The sequence below is a fragment of the Furipterus horrens genome, unplaced genomic scaffold (genome assembly GCF_987537825.1).
Source record: "Furipterus horrens unplaced genomic scaffold, mFurHor1.1.pri manual_scaffold_5, whole genome shotgun sequence".
NCBI classification, from domain to species: Eukaryota; Metazoa; Chordata; class Mammalia; order Chiroptera; family Furipteridae; genus Furipterus; species Furipterus horrens.
This window is the reverse complement of record NW_028327175.1, coordinates 168858895-168877024: the sequence shown is the minus strand read 5'-3', so window position 1 is coordinate 168877024 and position 18130 is coordinate 168858895. Positions and strand designations below refer to the sequence as shown.

Below are 18130 nucleotides of genomic sequence, written 5' to 3'. Positions count from 1 at the left end.
GTGTTGTGGAATCAGGATGGCATTTCTGCGGTGACTTTGGCCTGGGAGCCGGATGGGAGGGGTGCTGAGGAGGCCAGGCTTTCTGGGCCCATGCTGGGCTGCAGCAGGAACCCCGAAGAGGGGAGGGGCCTGGGCAGGCTCCAGGATGCCTGTGCTCAGACAAGGGACCCTGAGGCTCCGGAGGAAGCGCAAAGGTGGCTTCTTGCAGTGGCCTTCCTCCCTCCCAGTAGCCTGCAGGCCTCCCAGCCCAGCCCACCTGTCCTCTGATCCCCTGCTTCCTCTAGGGCCTCAGTGGAGTCTGCAGCTGCCTGGACCAGGCTGCAGAGGCAGAGGCAGCCCTCCTGCCTGCCTCCCGAGGCCACGAGGGCACATCTGTGGACACTTGATTGTGGGAGTCTTTGGAGTGTCCCTAAAACAGTGTCACAGAGGATACGAGAAGAAAAAGCGTGGGTTTTTGGCATTGGACACACCTGAGCTCAGAAACTGGCCCTGCTGTTTTCTAATTGTGTGACTTCAGACAAGTTCCTATTCCAAGCCTCAGTTTCCTCATCAGCCATTAGGGTTAAGAATGCTCATTTCATGGGGCTGTTGCATCAATTAGAGATCATTTTATGCGTCACACATTGGCCCCATGCCTGACATGAGGACTGCGTGAAGAGTGGCCTCGGCCTAAGGATGTGGATCCAAGTGTTTCTGCAGGTGTGAGTCTGACTTGGGCTTGGGTCTGGAAATGCATGGCCAGTGGTGTTGGTGACTGGCATGGGCCACAGTTGGCAAAGGCCTTGGGCTCTGAGAGCATTCCTTATCTGTCTTGTTTATTGCCATATTCTTGGAATATTCCACAAAGTCTGAGCACAGTGGATCCTTAATAAATGCTGGATGAACGAAGGAATAATTGAGGTGGTGATCAAGGGTCAGAAGTCAGAAGTGAGTCATGTTCTAGGAGCAGGCTTGTTCTCTAATTTCCTCATAACCATTTCATGGAGAGGCTATGCATGGGGTGGGAAATGTCGCTTTGGAGTCAGCAGATAGGATTCAAGTCTGGTCCCCACAGCTATGGGGCTCTGCATGGGATGCTTAGCTTCTCTGGTCCTCAGTTTATTCTCCCGTCAAATGGAGGGGCTGTAGAGCAAGAGTCTGGGAAGTGAATGGCACATAGTAAGTACTCATTAAAGGGCAGTGTTCTGGCTCCTCTGGAGCAGCTCTCTCACTTGGCAGATGAAGAAACTGAGGATCTGAGATGGGCATGGGACAGCCAGGGTCAAAATCTGGGCCTCTGGCCTCAACCTGTTCCCTCCTCACTGGCCCAGCCTTGAGGAGACACAACAGGGAGGGCAGAGGGGCACCTGTGGGCCAAGAAAGGGGGCTCAAAAAGATGGATTATCCCTCCAAGGAGAGCAGGGCACCACCTCCCCCGGGGAGGGCCCCTAGCCTCCAGAGGGTTCCCCAGACCCTCTTGGGCTGTCCAGGAAGGCCAACAAGGCTGCACAAAGAGTCCTGGGCCTGTGGGCCAGATACCCATGCCTCTTAGCCTTCATGTCTTCATCTGGGGGGGTGGGGGAGGCATCGCAAACCCCTGAGACCCAACGCTCTTCCTGTCTTCCATCCTGGCCAGGACCACCTCAGTGGCCCAGCTGCAGGAGAGCAGGCAGACCTGGCAGGACTGCGAGCCAGCAAGGAGCCCATCTGTTCCTTATTTCCTCCCCCTGCTCCCTGGCTCCAGCCAGTGCCTTTCAGTTGGACACACTGTGGGGCCAGCAGAGAGCTTTCCTTTTTCTCATCATCCTGGCGGGGCAGGTTCCTCATCTCTGTGCGATCCTGGCACGTTGCAGGACAAATGAGAGAGTGGGCTTGATTCAGATGGCCTGGGTTCAGATCCACTTGCTGGATGGTGTAGCTTTGGGCAAGTTACTTAACTTCTTCCTGCCTCAGTGTTCTCATCTGAAACCTGGGACTAGTTCTATTTGGCTCATAAAGTGACTTGTAGAGGGTCTGGCCCTAACTACACACCTAATTCATGTGGCTATTCGTCTGTCCCAGAGCTAGGTCAGGCACAGCCTGCTCTCCTGGGCAGGCAGAGGTGGTGCAGCCAGGGCTAGGATGAGGCCTGTCGCTGGGGCCCACAGCTGGAACCCAGTATCCTAAGAGCAGATTCTGTGCATCCCATGGTAGAACCAGCCTAGAGTCATGATGTGCAGGGCATAGCTGCAGGTCTTCAACCACTCCACTGTGCCGCCTCCTCCTGAGCCCAAGGTTCCTGGGATGCCCTGCCTCAAGCTACCGAAGGTGACAGTGTCATCTCCCTGCAAAAGGGACTCACTCTAAAAGGGCCAAAAGGAGAGCATGCTTCACCCTAAAGGCTGATTCACTCCTGGCAGGACTTTGGGAAGCAGGAGCAAGGACTTTTGTGGGCAGAGTGACCAGCGAGGCTCTTGTGTCCTGTGATAGGTGTGGGTATGTCTCTGGCTCTCCTCAAAATCAAGGGAACAGATGGGATCCAGAAGGCGGGAAAGCCCACTCCATGGCTGGGGGCAGGGCAGCTCTTTGGACCCGAACATGTGCCAACAGAACTAGCAGCCAGAGGTTGCCAGTGCCCTGAACCCAGTCCTCAGTTTCCACACCGGCTGGGGCAAAGGTCCGGGGCAGGGGTGGAGGGCTGTGGGGGAGGGAGGTGTGGGGTGGGGAAGAGTGTGGACAGAGCTGCCATCTTTGTTGGGAAAGTGCAGGGCGCCTCCTCGTGGGTAGGAGGAGCCTTGCAGGCCCTGGAGTCATACCTACTCATTAAAGGCAGTTCATTAATTAGATTAGAGCAGGCTGACTCTTGGAGGCAACCTCTGAATGCTTCTGGCTGATTTCCTGCCAGCCCTTTTCTTTTTTACAGGTTTACTCTGGAAGCAGTCTATTTTGATCACTTATTCTGCTTTCTTTATAAGCATTTCCCCAAACCCTTAAAAAATCCTCATAAATATTTTAATGGCTCTGTTGTCATTCATCCAAAGGGTGTAACATCATTTAGGGAACCAGAGCATCAGTGTTGAATTTTTAGCTTGTTCCAGTTCTTCGATGTCATAAACAATGTCATGATGAATATTCCTGAGCAGCCCTTTGATCCACGTCTCTGATCATTTTTAGGATGGTCACTCAGAAATAGATTTGCTGAGGGGAAGGAATGGACTTTTTTTTTTTAAGTTTGAAGACTGACTTCCAAGTTGCACTATAGAAATACAGTAGGAAATAGATCTGTTCAGCTCTCACCCCCAGCAGCATCTGAGAGAACCCCTCTCCATATCTGCCCAATTGGCTTTCACAATTAACAAGAGTTGGAAGGACTACAGAGTTAGAAGTGCCCTCAGAGTTACCTGGTTCAACTACCTGAGCAGGGCATAAGTCCCCTTGGCAACATCCTTGGTAGTTAGTAGTTCACCCAGCTTCTGCTTACACATCCCTAGTGACAGGGAGCTCACCAGCTTACAGCCTTTGGCTAGAAATCCCATGAGTTGGTGGAAAGAAAACTCTGAAGAAGTGGTCAGACAGTGTCAGCATTACCTGCATCTCTTCCCAAGATGCTTACTTGCCTGATGGCTTCTCCTGCTTTCCCACCCAGCTCTGTTTTCACTGCTCCTTGGCACAGGGCCTCCTTCATACTTCCATGCCAGCCGCTGCCTCCCACTTCTCAGGCTGCCCTCCACAGCAATTCTAGCCCTGCTTTGGAGGTCAGGGGACCCAATCCCTCCTCCCCCGCTCAGTCCTTGATTTGCTGTGTCCTTCAGCAAGTCTCTTGACTCTCTGGTCCCCAGAGGGCCCGTCTGTGCTACTAGAGGTTGTTTCTGAGCCTCAGTGAACTTTGCACAGGCTCCGGGCAGGTATGATTCCCCAGAGGAGTAAGTGGCAGGGGCTTGGGTCAGGAGAGCCTGATTGGGCCTGGCATCTTTCCCAGCTGAGGTGGGTGACAGTCCCTGCGGAGCCTTCGGCAGTAATCGTCTGTTTCATGCTCAAGTTTATGAGAAGAGGCTGTGCCTTTCTGGGAGTAGACAGAGGGACAATGTAGGGGGTAGAGAAGCCTTTGTTCTGTCAAAAATTCCTACTACCTTTGGCCCTGCCTTTGTCTATAAGCTAAGCAATGTTGGGACAGAGCCCTTCTAGGAAGTGGCTCCTTACCTCCGTCACCCCTGCCCACCAGGCCACAACTTTCCTCTGACCTGAAGAAGGGCAAAGCCACTGGGCTGGGCTGGGCTGGGCTGGACTGAGCTAGGGGCCTGGGGCCTGTGGGATTTCTTGTCCCAAGTACAGACCTCTGCTTCATGATGGGGACACACATGGGGAGTGATTGAAAAGATGTACCAAGTGTAACCTTGTGGAAAAGGCCTCTGGGCCTAGCCTCCTGCTTCTCACACACTGGAAACTCTTTGGCAAGTCCTGCTTCTTTCCCAGGCCTCAGTTTTACCACCTGGTAAATGGGTTGATGATATTCCCTGCCCCACAGGGTTATGAGAAGAGGTGAATGGGGGCCTGATAGGACATGGAGCCCTGAGCACAAAGCCAACACACAGACAAGTGCTTCATAAACATCTATTCTCTTCACTCTTCCCTTTGTCCTCTGCCAGCAGAATCTGCAGTTTCCATGGCCTTTCTCTATCTCTGTCCCTGCCTGGAATTCCAGAAGGTGAACATACTGTTCCTTTCTTGCTTGTCACATTCCCCACAACCCAAGGAGAGCAAGCCTACCTCTACCCGGGCCTCCCTCCCATCTTTGGAACTTTCTTCCTTACATGTTACACCCATTGGTCTCAGCTCTGGCCTCCCCATCACCTAGCACGTGTCTACGCCCTCTTCCTGTGCAAGGCCCAGGCGAGAATCACACTGAAATTGTGGATGGTGACCGAGTACTTGCAGTGTTCCACCACTGAGCTGAGACTTTCTTGTGCGTGAATGTATCCCATTCTTCCAGCTGCCGAGAGGCAGGCCCTTCATCATCATCCTGGGTTTCCACATGAAGAAACCCAGGCACAGAGAGGCCAAGTGACTAGCGCACTGTTTTAAGTGTTTTACATGTATTGTCTCATTTAACCCTGACAGCAGTCTTTTTTTATTTAAGTATATTTTATTGATTATATTGTTACAATAGTTTCAATTTTTACTCCTTTGCTACCTTCTGCCCAGTGCCCCCCTCCCCCAGCAATCCCACACCTGCCCCCCAGTTCATGTCCTTGGGTCATGCATACAAGCAAGCTTTCCAGCTTCCCCCTTTCCCATATTATTCTTTCTTTAAAAAAATGAATAATTAATTAATTTTTTATAACAATAAGAAATAACAATTCCCCCTCTCAGACTTAAGACCCTTTATAATCTTATTTATTTATTTTTATTTGTGAATTGTAATTTTATTTTATTTTAAATTTTATTTTATTTTATTGATTATATTGTTAAAATAGTTACAATCTTTTCCCCCTTGCTCCCCTCTGTCCAGCACCACCCCTCCCCCAGCAAACCCCCACCCCCCAGTTCATGCCCATGGGTCGTACATACAAGCTCTCTGGCTTCACCCTTTCCTAAATTATTCTTTTTAAAAAATAAATAATTAATTAATTTTTTAAACAATAAAAAATAACAATCCCACCCTCTCAGACTTAAGACCCTTTATAATCTTATAAAGGACAATGGGCAAAGGTCTCGAGCTCCTCTAGCTGCTTCAAACTGGACATGGTCGTCATCCTACCTACCCTGGGTCCAGAAATCCCTAATAAGAGTGGAGGTGTGAAGGGGACGGTGGCCTTCCCACATGGGGAAAGATTGTGCAGACTCCAGGTCAGTTGGCTGTCCCCGGACAACAGTGTGCTTGGTTTAACAGGCTGGCATCCTTGTTGTATTCCAACCACTTAGTTCAGCCTCACCATTGAGTCTCAGGAGGTGGCGATGCAGACAGGATTAAGTGAGGCCTATACGTACAGACAATCGCTCGAAAACAGAAAACGTGTTAGTTTATGCAATATAACCCACAAACCAGTCTCTAAATCTGTAAGACTGTCTTATTGGAAAGACATTCAGTTGCAAGGCGTTTGACATTCTTCTTGTCTGTAAATTAAGCATCTTTGATGATGCCACAGACCTAGTTTAACTTTCAAATGAAAACAAACTACATGAAAAGAAACTTTAAAGACAGTTAGCTGCACTATTTTATAGTCTACCACTGAGCGCTGTGATTTTCCTTGAATTGCAATTTTTCTCCTTAAGATTACCCTCCTTGTCATTAAAGGGACTGCATTAAGTCCATTTTTAATTAATCCTGTACATTTGCATAAACACTACAAAAGCAGCAAATGACCACATATGATCTTTAAGCCTGCTTTGCTGGAACTTACATTTAGGAACCTTTAGGGTGATTTTCAGTCTGCCATTCAGGGCACAGGAGCTGAGCTACATACCTGCCATTCAACCTTGCCTGTAAATACCTGTCTTCTCCAAGTCCTTCAGGTTTTGCATTATGCCTTAAGGTCCCTTCTGCCGTCTTTCAGGAAAGCAACCTTCGTTCTTTCACTGGAAAGATTGCCATGGACTGCACAACCAACCAAGGTACCAGGCCTTTTTTCTCATGGACTTTTATTACCTTCGAAAGTCAATCCTAGTTCTTCAGGACTTTTTCGTAACAACCAGAACCCAGGCATGTCTCCTTTAGGCATGACACTCCAGTCAAAGTCTCGGTCAACAAAACCTCTATTAACAACTGGTCTTATTAGTTTTATGCAAAGAACCTTATGTCATTGCCTTACTTCGTTAGAATGCCAAATTCTGGAGTGATCAGATAGGGAGAAAAATATACAGTGTGAAGAAAAATCCTTGTCCTTCTAGTATTCACTAAAATTGCATTTCCGTTCTTTTATATTTTCCTTTTTTCCCCCACTAAAAATTTTTGTTTGTTTGTTTTTCTATTACAGTTGTCCCACTTTTTTCCCTATTGCTTTCCCGCACCCTGCCCACCCCTTCTCCCACAGTCATTCCCCACCCAGTTGTCCATGTCCGTGGGTCACTTATACATGTTCTTTGACTAGACCCTTCCCCTTCTTACCACCTTCTCTCCCTCCCCCCTCCCTCCTTGTTACTGTTAGTCTACTCCTTGTTTACATACCTCTGGTTCAATTTTGCTCGTTTCTTTGTGTTGTTCATTAGTCTCCTGTAATAGGTGACAGCATAAGGTATTATTCTTTCGTTGCCTGGCTTATTTCACTAAGCATTATTCTCTCTAGTTCCATCCATGTTGTTGCAAATGGCAGGAGTTCCTTCTTTCTTTCTGCTACATAGTACTCCATTGTGTAAATGTACCACAGTTTTTTGATCCACTCATCTACAGATGGGCACTTAGGTTGTTTCCAGCACTTGGCTATTGTAAATAGTGCTACTATGAACATAGGGGTGCATGGGTTCTTTTGAATTGATATTTCAGGATTCTTCGGATATAATCCTAGCAATGGAATTGCTGGTTCAAAAGGCAGTTCCATTTTTAATTTTTTGAGGAAATTCCATACTGGCTGCAGCAGTCTGCATTCCCACCAGCAGTGCATCAAGGTTCCCTTTTCTCCGCATCCTTACCAGCATATATTGTTTGTTGGTTTGTTGATGATGGCCATTCTGACTGGCGTGAGGTGGTATCTCATTGTGGATTTTATTTGCATCTCTCTGATGGCTAATGATGTTGAGCATTCTTTCATATCTCTATGGACCCTCTGTATGTCCTCTTTGGAGAAGTGTTTGTTCAGTTCCTTTGCTCAGTTTTGAATTGGGTTGTCTGTCTTCTTGGTGTTGAGTTGTATAAGTTCTTTATATATTTTGAAGATCAATCCCTTGTCTGAGGTATCATTGGCAAATATATTTTCCCATATGGTTGGTTCCCTTTTCATCTTGCTGATGTTTTCTTTTGCCAAGCAGAAACTCCTTAGTTTAATGTAGTCCCATTTGTTTATTCTTTCCTTTATTTCCCTTGCTTTAGGAGATATATCAGTGAAAATGTTGTTACGTGGGATATTTGAAATTTTCCTGCTTATGTTTTCCTCTAGGACTTTTATGGTGCCACGGCTTACATTTAAGTGTTTGATCCATCTTGAGTTTATTCTGGTGCATGGTGTAAGTTGGTGGTCTAGTTTCATTTTTTTTGCATGTCCTTGTCCAGTTCTTTCAACACCATTTGTTGAAGAGGCTCTTTTTACTCCATTTTATGTTCCTTCCCCCTTTGTCAAATATTAGTTGACCATATAGACCTGGGTTTATTTCTGGGCTCTCTATTTTGTTCCATTGGTCTCTATGTCTGTTCTTATGCCAGTATAAGACTGTTTTGATTATTGTGGCCTTGTAGTATAGTTTGATATCAAGTACTATGATTTCTCCTATTGTGTTTTTCTTCCTCAAGATCGCTGTGGCTATTCAGGCTCTTTTTTGGTTCCATATAAATTTTTGAAGTATTTGTTCTAGGTATCTGAAATATGTCATTGGTATTTTAATAGGGATTGCATTGAATCTATAAATTGCTTTGGGTAGTATGGACATTTTAATGATGCTGATTCTTCTCATCCATGAGCATGGTATATGCTTCCATTTATTTGTATCTTCCTTAATTTGTTTCTTCAGTGTTATGTAGTTTTCTGAGTATAGGTCTTTTACCTCCTCTGTTAAGTTTATTCCTAGCTACTTTATTTTTCTTGTTGCTATGGTAAAAGGAATTTTTTTTTTAGTTTTTATCTCTGATATTTTATTGTTGGTGTAAAGAAATGCCTTCGATTTCTGAATGTTGATTTTGTACCCTACTATTTTGTCAAATTCACTTGTTAGGTCAAGTAGTTTTTTTGTGAAGTCTATAGGGTTTTCTGTGTACACTATCATGTCATCTGCAAATAATGACAGTTTTACTTCCTCTTTTCCAATTTGGATGCCTTTTATTTCTCTTTCTTGTCTGATTGTTGTGGCTAGAACTTCCAAGACTATGTTGAATAGGAGTGGAGAGAGTGGACATCCTTGTCTTCTTGTTCCTGACCTCAGGGGCAATGCTCTCAGTTTTTACCCATTGAGTATGATGTCGGCTTCAGGGTTCTCATATATGGCCTTTATTATGTTGAGGTATGCTCCCTCTATTCCCATTTTGCTGAGAGTTTTCATCATAAATGATGTTGTACTTTATCAAATGCTTTTTCTGTATCTATTGATATGATCATGTGGTTTTTGTCTTTCATTTTGTTTATGTGGTGTATTACGTTTATTGATTTGCAAATATTAAACCATCTTTGGATCCCTGGGATGAATCCCACTTGATCATGGTGTAAGATCTTTCTAACGTGTTGCTGGATCCAGTTTGCCAATATTTTGTTGAGGATTTTAGCATCTATGTTCATCAGTGATATTGGCCTTTAGTTTTCTTTCTTTGTTGTGTCTTGACCTGGTTTTGGAATTAGGGTAATACTGGCTTCATAGAACGAGTTTGGGAGTCTTCACTCTTCATGGATTTTTTGTAATAATCTGAGAAGGATAGGAGTTAGTTCTTCCCTAGATGTTTTGTAAAATTCACCTGTGAAGCCATCTGGTCCAGGGCTTTTGTGTGCCAGGAGTTTTTTGATTACTGCTTCAATTTCACTAGTTGTTATTGGTCTGTTCAGGCTTTCTGCTTCCTCTTGATTCAGTTTTGGAAGATTATATGTTTCCAGAAATTTGTCCATTTCATCTAGGTTGTCAAATTTCTTGCCATACAGTTGTTCGTAATAATTTCTTACAGTCCTTTGTATTTCTGTGGTATTGGTTGTGATTTCTCCTCTTTCATTTCATATTTTATTTATTTGAGCCATCTTTCTTTTTTTTCTTGATGAGCCTGGTTAAAGGCTTGTCAATTTTGTTTATCTTTTCAAAAAACCAGCTCCTACTTTTGTTGATCTTTTGAATTGTTTTCTTAGTCTCTATGTCATTTAATTCTGCTCTGATCTTGATGATTTCCTTCATTCTACTAGTTCTGGGCTTTGCTTGTTGTTCTTCCTCTAGTTCTTGTAGCTGTAGGGTTAAAATTTTTATTAGAGATTCTTCTATCCTTTTTAGGTAGGCCTGTATTGCTATGTACTTTCCTCTCAGGACTGCTTTTGCTGTGTCCCAAAGGTTTGGGGCTGTTGTGTATTCATTATCATTTGTTTCCAGAAACTTTTTGATTTTTTCCTTGATGCCATTGTTAACCCATTCATTATTTAATATCATGTTATTCATTCTCCATGAGTTTGAATGTTTTTGAGTTTTTTCCTTGAGGTTGATTTCCAGTTTTAAGCCATTGTGATCTGAGAAGATGCTTGATATAATTTCAATTTTCTTGGATTTGTTGAGGCTTGTTTTGTGTCCTACCATGTGGTCTATCTTTGAAAATGTTCCATGTGCACTTGAAAAGAATGTATATTTTACTTCTTTGGGGTGAAAAGTTCTATATATATAAACTAAGTCAATTTGATCTAGAGTGTTGTTCAGTGCCTCAATATCTCTGGTGTTTCTTTGCTTCGAAGATCTGTCCATTGTTGACAATGGGGTGTTAAAGTCCCCTACTATGAGTGTGTTGTTGTCTATATCCTTCCTGAAGTCTTTCAAAAATTTCCTTACATATTTGGGTGCTCCTATGTTGGGTGCATGTATGTTTACGATGGTTATATCTTCTTGATGGATTTTTCCCTTAAGTATTATGAAATGTCCTTCTTTGTCTCTATTTATGGCCTTTGCTGTGAAATCTGTTTTGTCTGATATAAGATTTGCTACCCTAGCTTTTCTTTCATGTCCATTTGCTTGAAGTACTTTTTTCCATCCTTTCACTTTCAGTCTGTGTAGATCGTTTGTTCTAAGGTGGATCTCTTGTGGACAGCAAATATGTAGGTCATGTTTTCTAATCCATTAAGCTACCCTATGTCTTTTGATTGGAGCATTTAATCCATTTATGTTTAAGGTTATTATTGATAGGTACTTATTCATTGTCATTTTCCCCATTTGTACTTGTGTTCCTCTCTGTCTTTCTCTGTTTCTTCATCTTCTTAAAGAAGACCCTTTAACATGTCTTGCAATGCTGGTTCGGTGGAGATGTTTCTTTTAGCCTTCTTTTATCTTGGAAACTCCTTTTTTCACCTCCCATTTGAATGAGAGCCTTGCTGGGTAGAGTATTCTTGGTTGTAGGCCTTTGTTTTCCATTGCCTGGAATATTTTTTGCCATTCCCTTCTGGCTTGTAGTGTTTCTGCTGAGAAATCTTATGCTAGCCTTATTGGAGCTCCCTTGTATGTTATTAGCTGTTTCTCTCTTGCTGCTTTTAGGATTCTCTTTTTGTCTTTGAGTTTTACCATTTTAATTATGATGTGTCTTGAAGTGGGCCTGTTGGGGTTCATTTTCTTTCTTTTTTTAAAAATTTATTTATTTGTTTGTTTATTTTATTTTTAGAGAGAGGGGAAAGGAGAAAGAGAGGGAGATAAATATCACTGTGGGGTTGCCTCTAACTCACGCCCCCAACTGGGGACCTGGTGTGCAACCTAGTAATGTGCCCTGACTGGGAATCGAACCAGCGACACTTGGCTCGCAGGCCGATGCTCAATCCACTGAGCCACAGCAGCCAGGGCTTGTGGTTCATTTTCATTGGGACCCTCCTTCCTGGACTTGCATGACTCTTTCTCTCATCAAGTTGGGGAAATTTTCTGTCATTAGTTTTTCAAATAGGTTTTCTATCCCTTGCTCCTCTTCTTCTCCTTCTGTAATTCCTATGATACGGATATTATTATGTTTCATGTTGTTCTGCAGCTGTCTTAGAACATCTTCATTCTTTTTCAGTCTTTTTTCATTTTGTTGCACTGTCTTGGAATTTTTTTCTACGTTGCCCTCCAGTTCGCTGATCCAATCTTCTGCTTCCTCTAGCCTGCTTTTAATTCCTTCTACTGTGTTCTTCAATTCAGAAATGGTATTATTCATTTCCTCCTGGCTCTTATTGATAGCTTCTATGTCCTTTTTCATGCTGGTGTAATTCTCAGTAAGTTCCTTGTAGTTTCCCTGGAGTTCCTTGTAGTTTCCCTGGAGTTCTTTGTAGTTTCCTTTGAGCTTGCTGATCTCATTGAGCTTCCCTATAATCCATGTTTTGAATTCCATGTCTGATAGTTGGCTCCCCTCTATTTCATTTAGCACTCTTTCTGGGGACTCTGCCTTTCCTTTCGATGGGGGGTTATTTCTCTGTCTCCCCATTTTTGTGACTCCTATTGTTTGTTGGTGCTTCTTAGAATGATCTGCACTTCCTGGGTCTGCCCCTGGTGGCATCAGATCCTGTACCAGTCTGGGCCTAGGCAGCCTGTTGGAGACTACCAGAGATCTGCTTTTGTCTGTCTCCTTTAGTTGTTAATCTATCACAACAGTCTTATATGGGGTTCGTATTGTTATCCTTGTGAAGTAACTTGCTCAAAATCAGAGAGCCAGGATTTGGATCCAGAGTCTATGCTCTTAGCTTTACTTCATAAATGGGCAATTACCCAGGCAAACATTACTATGGAAACTGATCATCTCATAGCCCAGTGCTTCTGAAACTTAATGGCATATGAATTCCCTGAGTCTCTTGTTAAAATGCAGATTCTGAGTCAGTAGATCTGAGGTGGGGCCTGCGATTTTGTATTTCTAACAATCTCCCTGGGAATGCTTCTGAGGCCAGCCTAGGAACCACGGTTGGGTAGTCACAGTGTAAAACCTGTGTCTAAGCCTGTCTCAAACCCAAAGCCTGCACGTGCCATGTAGGTGACACAAACTACAGGGAGTGGCTGGTCAGAACAAATGTGGTGTCCATGTGATGGGGTGGCTACTTTGCAACCTCACCTAATGGACACCATAAGAATTCTGGGCCAATGTGGTCATTTTTCTATGTGAAATCTCTAATTTTTAATATGGGGACAACTAAGTCAACTATATATAACATTGTGCAGCTTGTACATGAACGTCCACAGCAACATTACCTGTAATAGCCAAAAATTAGAAACAACTCAGATCTCTGCTTTCTGATGAGTGAATTTACATATACCATGTCAAGTCCATACAATGGAATATTTTTCAGCAACGAAAGTGAATGAAGTACTGGTATGTGCTACAGTATGGCTGAACCTTAAAAATATTACACTAAATAGAAGAATTCAGACACAATAGAACAATTATTCTGTGATCACACTTCTATGAAATATTTAGGACACGGAAATATTTAGAGTCAGAGAGTAGACTAATGGTTACCTAGGCCTGAGTGAGATGAGGAGGTGAGGGTAGGATGGGGAATGACTGTTAATGGGTACAGGGTTTCTTTTTTTGGGGGGGGGTGACAAAAATATTCTAAAATTAGATTGTAGTAATGGTTGTATAACTCTGTGAATGTACTAAAAAGCATTGAATTGTACACCTTAAATGGCTTAAATGTAGACTTCCAGCCAAGATGGAGGCATAGACAAACACGCTGTGTCTTCCTCCACAACTGAGAAGGAATACAACTACCTCAAAACTAGAAACAACCAGAAGTTCCAGAAAATCAAACTACATGGAAGTCCAGCAAACAAAGATATAAAGAAGAAATACTCATCCAGACAGGTAGGAGGGGCAGAACCGGAGTGGAGAGGATGCGGTGTGGTGGGGGCATCAGTGGCATCAGTGGCAAGCTGGTGGGAAGTGCAGTCACACATTTTAAAAAGCCAGGAGGGACACCTGGGGAGCATTCCCAGCTCTTCACTGGACCTAGCAGCTCATGGCCCCAGCACCAGGGAAAATCAAGCCTCATTGCTTCTTACTATGCAAACCAGTGGGGGTTGGGGCAGAGGCAGAAATTGCCGGTCTCTCAGGAGAGTCCACTTGTTTAAAGGGCCCCCACAGTCCTAGAACATCCGCAGACCCATCCACTCTGGGAAGATGGCCAGGGTAGCAGCTAGAGGGGCACCCATCTGGTGCAGAAGTGAGAGAGGTGCCTGGAAAAGGGGCAAGTGCTGGGCAGGCGGCATTGTTCCCTCTCGGACCCCTCCCTGACATACAACGCCACAACGTGGTGAAACAGGTTGCCCTGTATTGATGAATCCCTAAGGCTCCGCCCCTTACAACATAACAGGAGCTACAACTCCATCTGGGACAGGGAGGCAAACAAACACAGGAGCCTGTCAGAATGAGGAGACAGAGAAGTATGGCCCAAAAGGGGGAATGGATCAAGGTTCCAGTGGGAGAACTAAGCGACGAGGAGATAGCCAACCTCACAGATGAGGAGATAGACAACCTAACAGATGCAGAATTCAAAACACTGGTGATAAAGATGCTCACAGGCTTGACAGATATGCTTGAGTATGGCAAATGCATAAGAGAAGAAGTGAAGTCTATGCTAAGTGAAAGAAAGGAAAATCCGCACGAAACCAATGGTGATGGGAAGGAAACTGGGGTTCAAATCAATGATTTGGCACATGAGGAAGAAAAAAAAGTCAATCAATGCAGAATGAGGAAGCAAGAATTGAAAAAATGAGGAAAACTTCCCAAATTTTACGAAGGAGCTGGACATACAGGTCTGGGAAGCATGGAGGGTCCCGAGCGAGCTGGACCCAGAGGGGACCACACCAGGATGCATCATGACTGAGATGCCAAAGGTGAAAGATAAAGAGAGAGTCCTGGGGGCAGCAAGACAGAGGTGGAGAGTTACCTACAGGGGAGTGCCTATAAGACTATCAGCAGATTTCTCAGAGGACACTTTGCAAGCAGGAAGGGACTGGCAAGAAGTATTCAATGTGATGATAGGCAACCTGCAACCAGGATTACTCTATCCAGCAAAGCTATCATTTGGAATGGAAGGGCAGAGGAAGTGCTTCCCAGGCAAGGTAAAGCTAAAGAAGTTCATCATCACCAGGCCATTATATGAAATGTCAAAGGGACTTACTTAAGAAAAAGAAGCTCAAAACTATGAATACTAAAATGACAACAAACTCACAGCTATCAACAACTGAATCTAAAAAATAAAAACAAAATCCAACTAAGTAAACCAGAATAGGAACAGCATCATAGGTATGGGGGTCATTTGGAGGGGTATCAGCTGGGAGGTGTAAGGGGGAGAAATGGGGATATGGTGCAGAGATTTAGAAGCATAATTGGTTGGTACAAAACAAACAGGGGAATGTTAAGAATAATATAGGAAAGAGTGAAGCCAAAGAACCTATATGCATGACCCATGGACATGAACTAAGGGGGTGGGATTGCTGGAGGGAAGGTGGGTATTGGGTGGAGGGGAGCAAAGGGGAAACAAATGGAACTACTGTAACAACATAATCAATAAAATATACTTTAAAAAATGCCTTAAATGTAGAATTGTATCTCAATAAATCTATTTAAGACACCATTTAGGACAAAGCTAGTCTCTTTAATATATAAAATATAGTTACAAATCACAAAGAAAAATGCCAAACCCCAGAAGGGAAAAAAAATTGACGAAGGATTTGAACTAACAGTTCATAAAGGAAACGCAAATAGTTCTCAAATGCATGGGGAGCATCTCTCTTGCTCTTAATGAAAGACATACAGGTCAAAGCTACTCTGAGAGAATTTTTTTTTTCTAATACGCTTTATTGATTATGCTGTTACAGTTGTCCCAATTCCTTTTCCCTTTGTTCCCCTCCACCCAGTGACCCCCTCCCTCCAGTTGTCCCCCACTTAGTCCATGCCCATTGGTTGTGCATATATTTTTTCTCAACATCTTCCTGTCTACTCCACTCCCTCCTACTATGCTTCTTAACTCCTGTACCATCTCCTTCCCTTTCCCCACTTCCCTCTCCCCCCAAAATGTTCCCCATACCCATAATTCTTTTCCCACTCTCCTTGCCTACTTAGTTTGCCTTTGTTTTGGTTCCCTAGCTTTCGTTGTTGGTTGTTGTGAAACAGTTTTCATTTTAATGTTCATAGTTTTGATCCTCTTTCTCCTAAACAAGTCCCTTTCACATTTCATATAACAGTGGTTTGGACCTGATGAATTTCTTTAGTTTTACTTGGTCCTGGAAGCACTTTCTCTGCCCTTCTATTCTGAATGACAGCTTCAGTGAATAAAGTAATCGTGGTTGTAGGTTTTGCTTTTTGGTACTTTGAATGTTTCTTGCCAGTCCCTTCTTGCCTGCAGAGTTTCTTTTGAGAAATCAGCTGAGAGTCTTAGTGGGACCCCTTTATATGTAATTCTCTTCTTCTCTCTCGTTGCTTTTAAGATTCTCTCTTTATCCTTAATTTTTGACATTTTGATTATAATGTGTCTTGGTGTGGTTCTCCCTGGGTCCAGTTTTTTTGGAACTCTCTGTGCGTCCCGGACCTGTAAGTCTATTTCCTTCCCCAAGTTCGGGAAGTTCTGCTTCATTATTTTCTCACATAATTTTCCAATTTCTATTTCTTCTTCTTCACCTTCTGGCAACCCTATGATTCTGATGTTGGCTTGCTTTGTTAGCCCGCTTATAGCTGTCCCAGAGGTTTCTGAGCCTCTCCTTATTTTCCTCACATTTCGTTTCCTCTTTCTACACTGATTGACTGTTTGTTCCTTCCCTATGTTCCGATTTGTTGATTTGATCCCTGGTTTTCTTTCCCTCACCACTAGTTTCATATGTGTTTTTATTCATTTCAGCAGGATTAGCCTTCATTCCTTCCCTGTCTTGTTGAAGATCTGCTGTTATGTCTGTAAACATTCGTATAATCAAAGCTCTGAACGGTGCCTCAGAAAGATTTCCTATCTGCTGAGCAGTTAGATTAGATCTTTGGTGCCTGGTCAGCTGCATTACTGGGATCTCTATCATGATCTGTGCCATCCTGACAGTTTTGTGCTTACCTTTGCTTCCTGGGTGGGGCTGTCACACCTCCTACACTCGTCACTATTGGGCGACCCTTCTCACCACACTGTGGTGTTTTGCATGGGGGCAGGGGGTCCAAGATGGATTGATTCCTGCTCTTCACTCTCTGCTGAGAGGCTGGGAGCCTCCTCCTCTGTTCCCATGCTCTTTGGGCCTCACAGTCTGAGGCAATGGGGGTCTGTCTTCCCTGGCATTGGAATCATGAGCTGACTGATTTGTTCTGCAGCTGGGGGTGCTCCCCAGGCCCTTCTCACCTCTCCTTAATACAGGTGTCTGTGCTTACTGCTGTCCCACCGCCATTGCCACAGCTTCTGCAGCCAGCACAGCTTGGCCTCTCCGCCCTGGCTTCGCCCTACTTACCCGTCTGGAGGAGCACCACTTGTTTATAACTTCATACGCTGGACTTCCATTTGGCTTTATTTTCTGGAACTTCTGGTTATTTCTGGTTTTGCGGCAGTTGTGTTCCTTCTTAGTTGTGGAGGAAGACGGAGCATGTCAGTCTAGGCCTCCATCTTGGCCAGACGTCGCTGAGAGGATTTACTACCTCTCAGACTGGCGATGATGAAACTCTCTTGGTGAGGATATGGGGTGTTAATTTGGTACACCTGGGGGAGGGCGGTGACAATTTGTCATTACCTTTAAAAATAAAAAATGTGCATACCAATTTTATTTCTAGGAATTTATTCCATAAATGCTCTCTCTTTCTCTCTCTCTCTCACACACACACACTCATTGTTATTCCCTGAAGTGTTGTTTGTAATAGTGGAAACCACCCAGATGTTCTGTAACAGTGACTGGCAAACACTGGGACTTGCCACTGTTAAATAGAAAACAAGAGGTCTGTCTCTACTGATGTGGGAAAAGGATATTTTATTATATATTTATCCCTTACAATAATATGTCCAAGATACATTATTAAGTAAAAAGAAGAAAGAAAGAAAGAACAAAAGAAAGAAAGAAAAAGAAAGAAAGAAAGATGCAGAACCAGTATATTGTTTCTATATGAACGAGGGAAAAGAAAGCATGTGTGTACATGTATTGCATGTGTTTGTATATGCAGAGTGTGTCTTTAGGGTGGTGCACATAAAGGAGATTAGGATTGCTCCAGGTAGGGGAGAAGGAGGGTGGGAGCAGGCGTGAGGGGAGACCCACTTACACTGCACAGGTACCAGGCTCTACGGTGCCTGTGCTGCCTCTTCAATAACCATTTAAACCATACCACTGTGTGGGCCAACGAGCGCCTGTGTGCAGGTTCATCCAAACACCTGTCACCTCTTGATGACAT

General features: G+C 44.0%; 1 protein-coding gene across 1 annotated transcript in view; it reads left to right on the top strand.

Annotated features, from left to right (window-relative positions):
- Positions 1 to 18130, top strand: part of ZCCHC24 (zinc finger CCHC-type containing 24) — a 70153-nt gene that overhangs the window by 43608 nt on the left and 8415 nt on the right. The gene's annotated exons all lie outside the window — the stretch shown is intronic.